Source organism: Mobula hypostoma, chromosome 12 (assembly GCF_963921235.1).
Source record: "Mobula hypostoma chromosome 12, sMobHyp1.1, whole genome shotgun sequence".
Classification (NCBI taxonomy): Eukaryota; Metazoa; Chordata; class Chondrichthyes; order Myliobatiformes; family Myliobatidae; genus Mobula; species Mobula hypostoma.
The window spans coordinates 71,538,648-71,546,477 of NC_086108.1; the positions used below are offsets into that span (position 1 = coordinate 71,538,648).

The following is a 7,830-nucleotide window of genomic DNA, read 5'->3' on the forward strand; positions in this document are numbered from 1 at the left end:
TTGGATGACAATAAAAAACCAATTTGTGCCAAACAAGCGAAAATCTGCAGAAATTCGAGCAACACACACAAAATTCTGGAGGAACTCAGCAGGCCAGGCAGCATCTCTGGAAAAAAGTACAGTCGACATTTCGGGCCAAAACCTTTTGGCAGGACTGGAGAAAAAAAGATGAGGAATAAATTTGAAAGGTGGGGGGAGGCGGACGATAGGTGAAATGGAGGGGGAGGAATGAAGCAAAGAGCTGAAGAAGTTGATAGGTGAAAGAGACAGAAGGCCATGGAGATTAAAAAAAGGGGGTTGGGGAGGGAGCACCAGAGGGAAACGATGGTGGGCATGGACATAACATGAGAGAGTGACAATCAAGAAGGAATGAATTCTAGCCTCTTTCAGAGTCTGTGAAAAGAACAAAGGTTCATCGCCTGCACTAAGAATGGGACAGCTGAAAGCCAACAATCTCATTCGGTCTCATGCTGAGTTTACAAAATGAAAAAGCACAGAAGTCAAGGACACGGCTGACAACAAACAGGGCACAAGTAGAGACTGTGGCAGACATGAAATGGAAACGCTCCATCCCAGCTTTGAAGGCTAAATGGCTGGCTGTTTCCCAGCAGTTCCCTCTCCAAATGCGTCATTGCTACAGCTGGACAGTCCATGGGCTGACAGAAAATTGGACTTTGCTTCTAAAAGCTTCACTGAAGTAGCAAAGGTGCCAGGTGTGCAGCATCCCAAGCAACTCTGTAGTTGGAGCACTCACCCGATTGAGACCTGCCGGATGTCAAAGCCCAATGTCAGACTGCTGACCCCCAGAAAATGTCAAAGACCTTAAAAGATATCGAAGAAGTGAGAAACCCCTCTTGACGGAATGAAGGTGAATGTCAAGATGTTCTTCATCCTCAATGGCGTTGTGAAAGTGAAAGTGATTCAGGTGGAAGCACGTCATACTTAAATAATGATCTGGACCTATTAAGGGTCTCAATGTGCTCTGTATATAGTATATTGTGTATGCATTCCTCACATGGAATTCAATACTGATAATTCATACCCAGGTCTGTTAACGCACAGTCGACAACAGTACCAAAATAAAAAGCCCAGTGCATCTATTATCTTGACTGAAGGATACATGAGGACCTGTATATCAAAGAAAACCCTTGAAATATTAATAGAATATAGAAAATATTGGAAAATCAACCAAAAATGTTAATTCTAATTTCTTCCCACATGTAGCTTGTTCTTTCCAGTATTTTCTATTTTCATTTTAGTTTTTCAACATTTACAGTTTATTTCAATGTTCATCTCTTTGAACCGTTGTCGATGGAATCCACACCATTCCCCAGAAAGCAGCTTGTCACATTTAATTTGATATATTCTTTCACGTGTGCTAATATAGGCGAGGCACCGACTCCTGTTTTCAAGTACATGCGGACATGAATATCCCTTTATTTTATTAAAAATTGAACAGTCCAAAGTTCAGAATCAATTTATTATCAAAGTACATAATATGTCACATACTGTACCCTGAAATTTATTTTCTTATGAGCATTCAGAGCAAAACGAAGAAATACAATAAAATCAATGAAAAACTACACCCAAAGACGGACAAATAACCAATGTGCAAAAGAGGACAAATAATTAATAAACAAATAAATAAACAAACAAAACAGGACAGCAATCTTGCAATTTAGTTATTTAATTAAATAATGTATACTTGTATAAAGAATTATCTAATTGGCTAGTTTTAATTATATAATTAAGTACTATTATGATCGAAAATTTTCCATCAAACTTAAAAATAACCACTTTCCTGTTAATTTTACTGTTTACCAGAAATTTCAAATTCATGTCGAAACTGGCAATGGTCTGGCCCATGTATTTAACACTATAAAAATGTCTTGGCATTTCTTCAGCTATATTTTGAAGTGTGCAAGATCTTCCCACTGAAAACATAATAGAATGAAACTAAACCATTTAATGTAAGTACATCTTCATGTATTTCAACAGCTCAATTGGGATTGGAGTTTTCTTCCTGTTACAGGACAATTAAGATGCAGGGAAAAGGTTCTGCATGAAACAATAAATTATAAGTTGTAATATTGAAATGTTATCTTTCTGTAGACCTTTTCATAATAATTATTTAACGATGGAGTTTCCAAAGTTCAGTTTTAATACTGTCTTTTTCTTTTTTGCGAGATCAATTGCTCAAACAAATGCAAGAAATGCAAAGATTATAGTGAAGCTTGTGAAATTTAAAGGCTTGCTCCTGCTGATGTTTGTAGTGAAGGAACTGGGTGTATATGAGTGCTGACTAGAAAGAACAGCTAAGCTGATCAATTGATGCAGTAATAAATTTGAAGAATATTCTTTCACTCAGAGAGCCGAAGACATTTTCTTTTTTCACTGATAATATCCCATTTAACTCCCAAACTACAGAAATTTAATGCACTCCAAAATTCTCAATTAGAAAAAGACATATTCTTTAGGTATGGGCTTTATGTCAGTGTAAATTCAGAGGGTGGTATGATAGTCCAACACTGTCCAAATCACTCTGAATTCTTGTGAACTATCCATGAGTGTAACGATCCTCAGATGAGTGGACCCAGGTGTGTAGCAAATTTAGGACTTGATAGTAGAAATTAATGATGAAGGTTTATTCAGAGAATAATACAGGGAATAATCAAACTAAGAGCTCACGGGACGGTAGTTCACACAGAACTTGAATGTAGAATAACCTTAAACAGAACATAAAATACAGGAAACCTATGCAGGTTGAAATCAAAAACTAATGAAGAATAGGATGCATAAGGAAACCGTATTCACATAATGAGCATCACAAAAAAGCCACAATGACAGCTTAACGATACAAGTAGTCATTAAACAACTCTAATATAAATTGTTTACCTGTGCTACCTGGCGCCCCTTGCTGGCCCGAAGGGTTCATGACAATGAACTCCAGTTAAAAAGCAGCAGAATTCACTGATGTTGATGTAACAATTCACCAGACATGACAGTAAATTTTAAAAAAACATAACATTTAATTTTTTCTCTGTTATGACATCAGAAGTATGACATAAGAGGCTCAGAAAAAAAGTGGATGTAGATTTGGCCAGTTTCAATTCAAAACTACTCATGGAATTATTGTACAGAAACTGAAGGCAGTAAGGATAAAAAATACAATATATTTACAATATATATTAATGACTTAGACGAGGGAATTAAATACAGCATCTCCAAGTTTGTGGATGACATGAAGCTGGGCGGCAGTGTTAGCTGTGAGGAGGATGCTAAGAGGATGCAGGGTGACTTGGATAGGTTGGGTGAGTGGGCAAATTCATGGCAGATGCAATTTAATGTGGATAAATATGAGGTTATCCACTTTGGTGGCAAGAACAGGAAAACAGATTATTATCTGAATGGTGGCCAATTAGGAAAAGGGGAGGTGCAACGAGACCTGGGTGTCATTATACACCAGTCATTGAAAGTGGGCATGCAGGTACAGCAGGCAGTGAAAAAGGCGAATGGTATGCTGGCATTTATAGCAAGAGGATTCGAGTACAGGAGCAGGGAGGTACTACTGCAGTTGTACAAGGCCTTGGTGAGACCACACCTGGAGTATTGTGTGCAGTTTTGGTCCCCTAATCTGAGGAAAGACATCCTTGCCATAGACGGAGTACAAAGAAGGTTCACCAGATTGATTCCTGGGATGGCAGGACTTTCATATGAGGAAAGACTGGATTGACTAGGCTTATACTCTCTGGAATTTAGAGGATTGAGGGGGATCTGATTGAAACATATAAATTTCTAAAGGGATTGGACAGGCTAGATGCAGGAAGATTGTTCCTGATGTTGGGGAAGTCCAGAACGAGGGGTCACAGTTTGAGGATAAAGGGGAAGCCTTTTAGGACCGAGATGAGGAAAAACTTCTTCACACAGAGAGTGGTGAATCTGTGGAATTCTCTGCTACAGAAAACAGTTGAGGCCAGTTTATTGGCTATATTTAAGAGGGAGTTAGATATGGCCCTTGTGACTAAAGGGATCGGGGGTATGGAGAGAAGGCAGGTACAGGGTTCTGAGTTGGATGATCAGCCATGATCGTACTGAATGGCGGTGCAGGTTCAAAGGGCTGAATGGCCTACTTCTGCACCTATTTTCTATGATTCTATGTTTCTAAATGAAAGTCTGTTGGGTCACAATATTTCCATTAAATCATGGTGAATTCAAACCCATTTAAACTCCTTAGGTAACACACATAAAAGTTGCTGGTGAACGCAGCAGGCCAGGCAGCATCTCTAAGAAGAGGTACAGTCGACGTCTCGGCCCGAAACGTCGACTGTACCTCCTCCTATAGATGCTGCCTGGCCTACTGCGTTCACCAGCAACTTTTATGTGTGTTGCTTGAAATTCCAGCATCTGCAGATTTTCTTGTGTTTGCATTTTTAAACTCCTTAGGTGATACTTTACATTTTGTAGTTAATGATTTCTGAAGATAATAAAGTAAATGATACTGTGGCTCAATAGCACTCTGGTAGATAATCCCCATAATCCTCATTTTCATGACAAAAAGATGAGAACTGTCAAAATCACTCTTTGGAAAAAAACTCATCCCTCACAATCTGGCAATAATCCAGCAGTCTCACAGTGGGACACATGATTAGAGAGTGTAGGAGATGGACGATTAAAGCTTAATATAACTTAAAATGTTGGCATTGTGGAACAGTGACCATTGCATCTATGGAGGAGATCGATGTCTAATTTGCAGTTTTTAAGGCTAAAATCATTCCTACATCTTTTTGGTGCAACAGTGATCTTTTGTCTCCCTCACCATCCATCATATGAAATCCTCCTTTTCATTCTTTCCTTCTCATCCTTCTGTCCAGGTAAAGGGTCTTGGCTCAAAACTCTGGATGTCAGTTTCCCTCCACGGATGCTGCCTGACCAGCTGAGTTCCTCCAGGAGCTTTTTGTTGTTCCACATTCCAGCGCCTGCAATCTCTTCCGACTTTGTTTTCCCATAATCATTGGAACTACCAACCCAGCAGTGTTATGGAAATATCTTCACCAGGAAGACTGTAGCTTTTCCTGAGGTGACGTGTGACTGATTCTTCATGAGCAGTGAGGGACACACAAAAAAGGCTGTCATAGCAGGGAACACATGCATTACAAAAACACTATACAAGTTAAATAGAAGGCTTCCCAGACTTTGAAGCTTAGTAGAGTATTGCAGGCATTCAACCACACTTAAAATTCAGGAAGGAAATGAGGAAAAGTGGTGAGGGTAAATTTACGGGCGAGTTTGCTCGTGTCTGTTTTCCTCACTATTGTAGCACCACAGAGGTTCAGCAGAAATGCTAACCTGGCTCATCAACATGATTTCTACTGAAGTTAAAGCATCATAGCATCAAGAAATTCTCCTCCAATACACCATCACAGCTGAGCTTATCAACCACCTCTGTGGTGGAAGTGTATCCCAGTAGATACTCAAACTAGGAACTCGATATGATCAGGAAATAACAAGTGATGAGGTATGTTGGTTTCAGGTATTTCATCACTTTAGGGATTATCTTTACAGAAAGTGAAATTGAGTTTTAAAATAGATTTATATGTGGTGAAACACACACTTATTACAGTTTCCTATCAACAGCTCCCAAATCTGAACCCAGAGGGCTGATTTATCTCGAACAAAAGTCATTGAATTTATCAAAAGTGGGAATTAGAATCAACACTGGAATAAATTGTACATCTGAAATGCTTCTGGCTTGTTTCTGTAGAGGCATAAACTGTCCTGGGATGAGACCTCCACCTGTAAGGTTTCTGGGATTAACTTGGTGTTCCTGCCTGTGTTTGCACCATCCCAGTTTTCCCTGTCAGTGCTTGCCCAGCCCCTGAGTTCAGTGATGATTTCTGTGACCTTTGCCTGCACTGGGACCAGGAACACATATGCTTCTACAGCAACTTTAAGAGTCCGCAGTGCCGAACTTCATTTTGAAAGGCAGAGAGAAATTAGTTAATGTGAAGGTATTTCTGAGGTGCCTCATTAGTCATCGTTCACCACACTGCCCCAACATGTTACGCATTCCAATGTGGAATAGGTAGACCGGTTTCCAAGCAGAACATGGGGAGGCGATCCTACTCTGCGTATGCATGCTGGAACAGGTCCTCTCCAGCTTATGAACACCTGACCTATGTACAAATTATACACACGAACAAGTGTTCAGGAGACCTGAGGGATGAGTCGCTGTTTGCTCCAGGTGACTATTTTTGACACTCGCTGGAATTTTTCCACATCAAACATCATCTGCACTGAATCAGACAATGAACTACAGAGTTAATGAGGGATTCAGAGGGCTCAACTCTTTACACAGTAAATAGTTTTAAGCTGGAATACACTGGATATTCAGTGACAAGCAATAGACCATAAAGTGATATAGCACTGGCTTTACACTCTTCCTGTACTAAGGCAACCAGGATACATCTAGTGCAGTTTAACTGAAGTTTTATGTAGTTCAAGTTCAAAAGATTCAAAGTAAATTTATTATCAAAGTACTTATATATCACCAAATACAACCCTGAGATTATTTTTCTTGCAGGCATACTCAATAAATCGAATAACCATAATAGAATCAATGAAAGACTGCACCAAAAGGGCAGATGCCCAGTGTGCAAAAGACAACAACTATGCAAATACAAACAGAAAGAGAAAAAATAATAATATGTATTTCTGATAAGAAGTATACACCACTAAATTTAAATGAGAGCACAACCCAGAAAAATGAAGACATTATCACTATTGAAGAGAAGGTTAACCAATGGAAGAGCATGATCCTCCATGCAAGATATCCCCACGATCTGAGCGCACTAGGTGTCGACAAGGAAGTGTCAAATGCCTGGCTCAGAGTTGGAGACCTCTTCCTAGAAACAGAACGGTTCCTTGTGGCAGTACAGGGTCAGGTGGTTAATACAAAAATGCTGAACACATAATCAAAAATACATAATAAAAGATAAGCAAATTCAAGATGATAAATGTAGAAAATGCCAAGGAAAACCTGAAACAATCCAGCACCTCAGTTTAGCACAATTTGATTACCTACTCAGGCACACTCAAGTGGCAAACATTATTCACCAAAATCTTGCTTTAAAATACAAACTCATAGAATAATTCAAACCTTACTGTAAATACAAGCCTGATCCAGTTTTAGAGTCAGAATATAACAAATTATATTACAACTAATTAGTTATTACAGATATGACAATCCATAATAATCATTCGGATATAATAATACAGGATAAACAAGCAAGAACAACTTACTTAATAGACACAGCCATTCCAAACACATATAGCTTACAGAACTCAATAAGTGAAAAATGCCAGAAATACGCCGAATTAAAAGAGGAAATTGAAAGACTTTGGAACAGGAACAGGATATACATTAACCCGATAGTAATATCTACAGCTGGTATTAGCTTAAAGTCACTACACACTGGCATTAAACAATTAGGGCTGCACAGTAATATCTACGTAAATCTTCAGAAAGCCACAATACTGAACACCACTAGAAAGTTTCTATCAGTTGAGAAATGAGTGTGCTTGACCATGGGCATACCTCTGGTTTTACCTGCCTGTGGAAAAAATAAATGATAGTAGTAGTAATAGTAGTAGTAATAATAATAATAATAATAAAAACAGCTAAATAATAAATATTGAGATGAAGAGTCCTTGGAAGTGAGTCTATAGGTTGTGGGAACAGTTCACTGATGGGGCGAGTGAAGTTGAGTGAAATTTTCCCCCTCTGTTTCAAGAGCCTGATGGTTGAGGGGTAATAACTGTTCCTGAACCTGG

General features: G+C 38.9%; 1 long non-coding RNA gene across 1 annotated transcript in view; it reads right to left on the reverse strand.

Annotated features, from left to right (window-relative positions):
- Positions 1-7,359, reverse strand: part of LOC134355201 (uncharacterized) — a 55,724-nt gene extending 48,365 nt beyond the window's left edge. The window contains exon 1 of the long non-coding RNA XR_010019978.1: positions 7,300-7,359. This is a non-coding gene — a long non-coding RNA (uncharacterized LOC134355201). The remainder of the gene's footprint in view (positions 1-7,299) is intronic.
- Between the last annotated feature and the right edge of the window lie 471 nt (positions 7,360-7,830).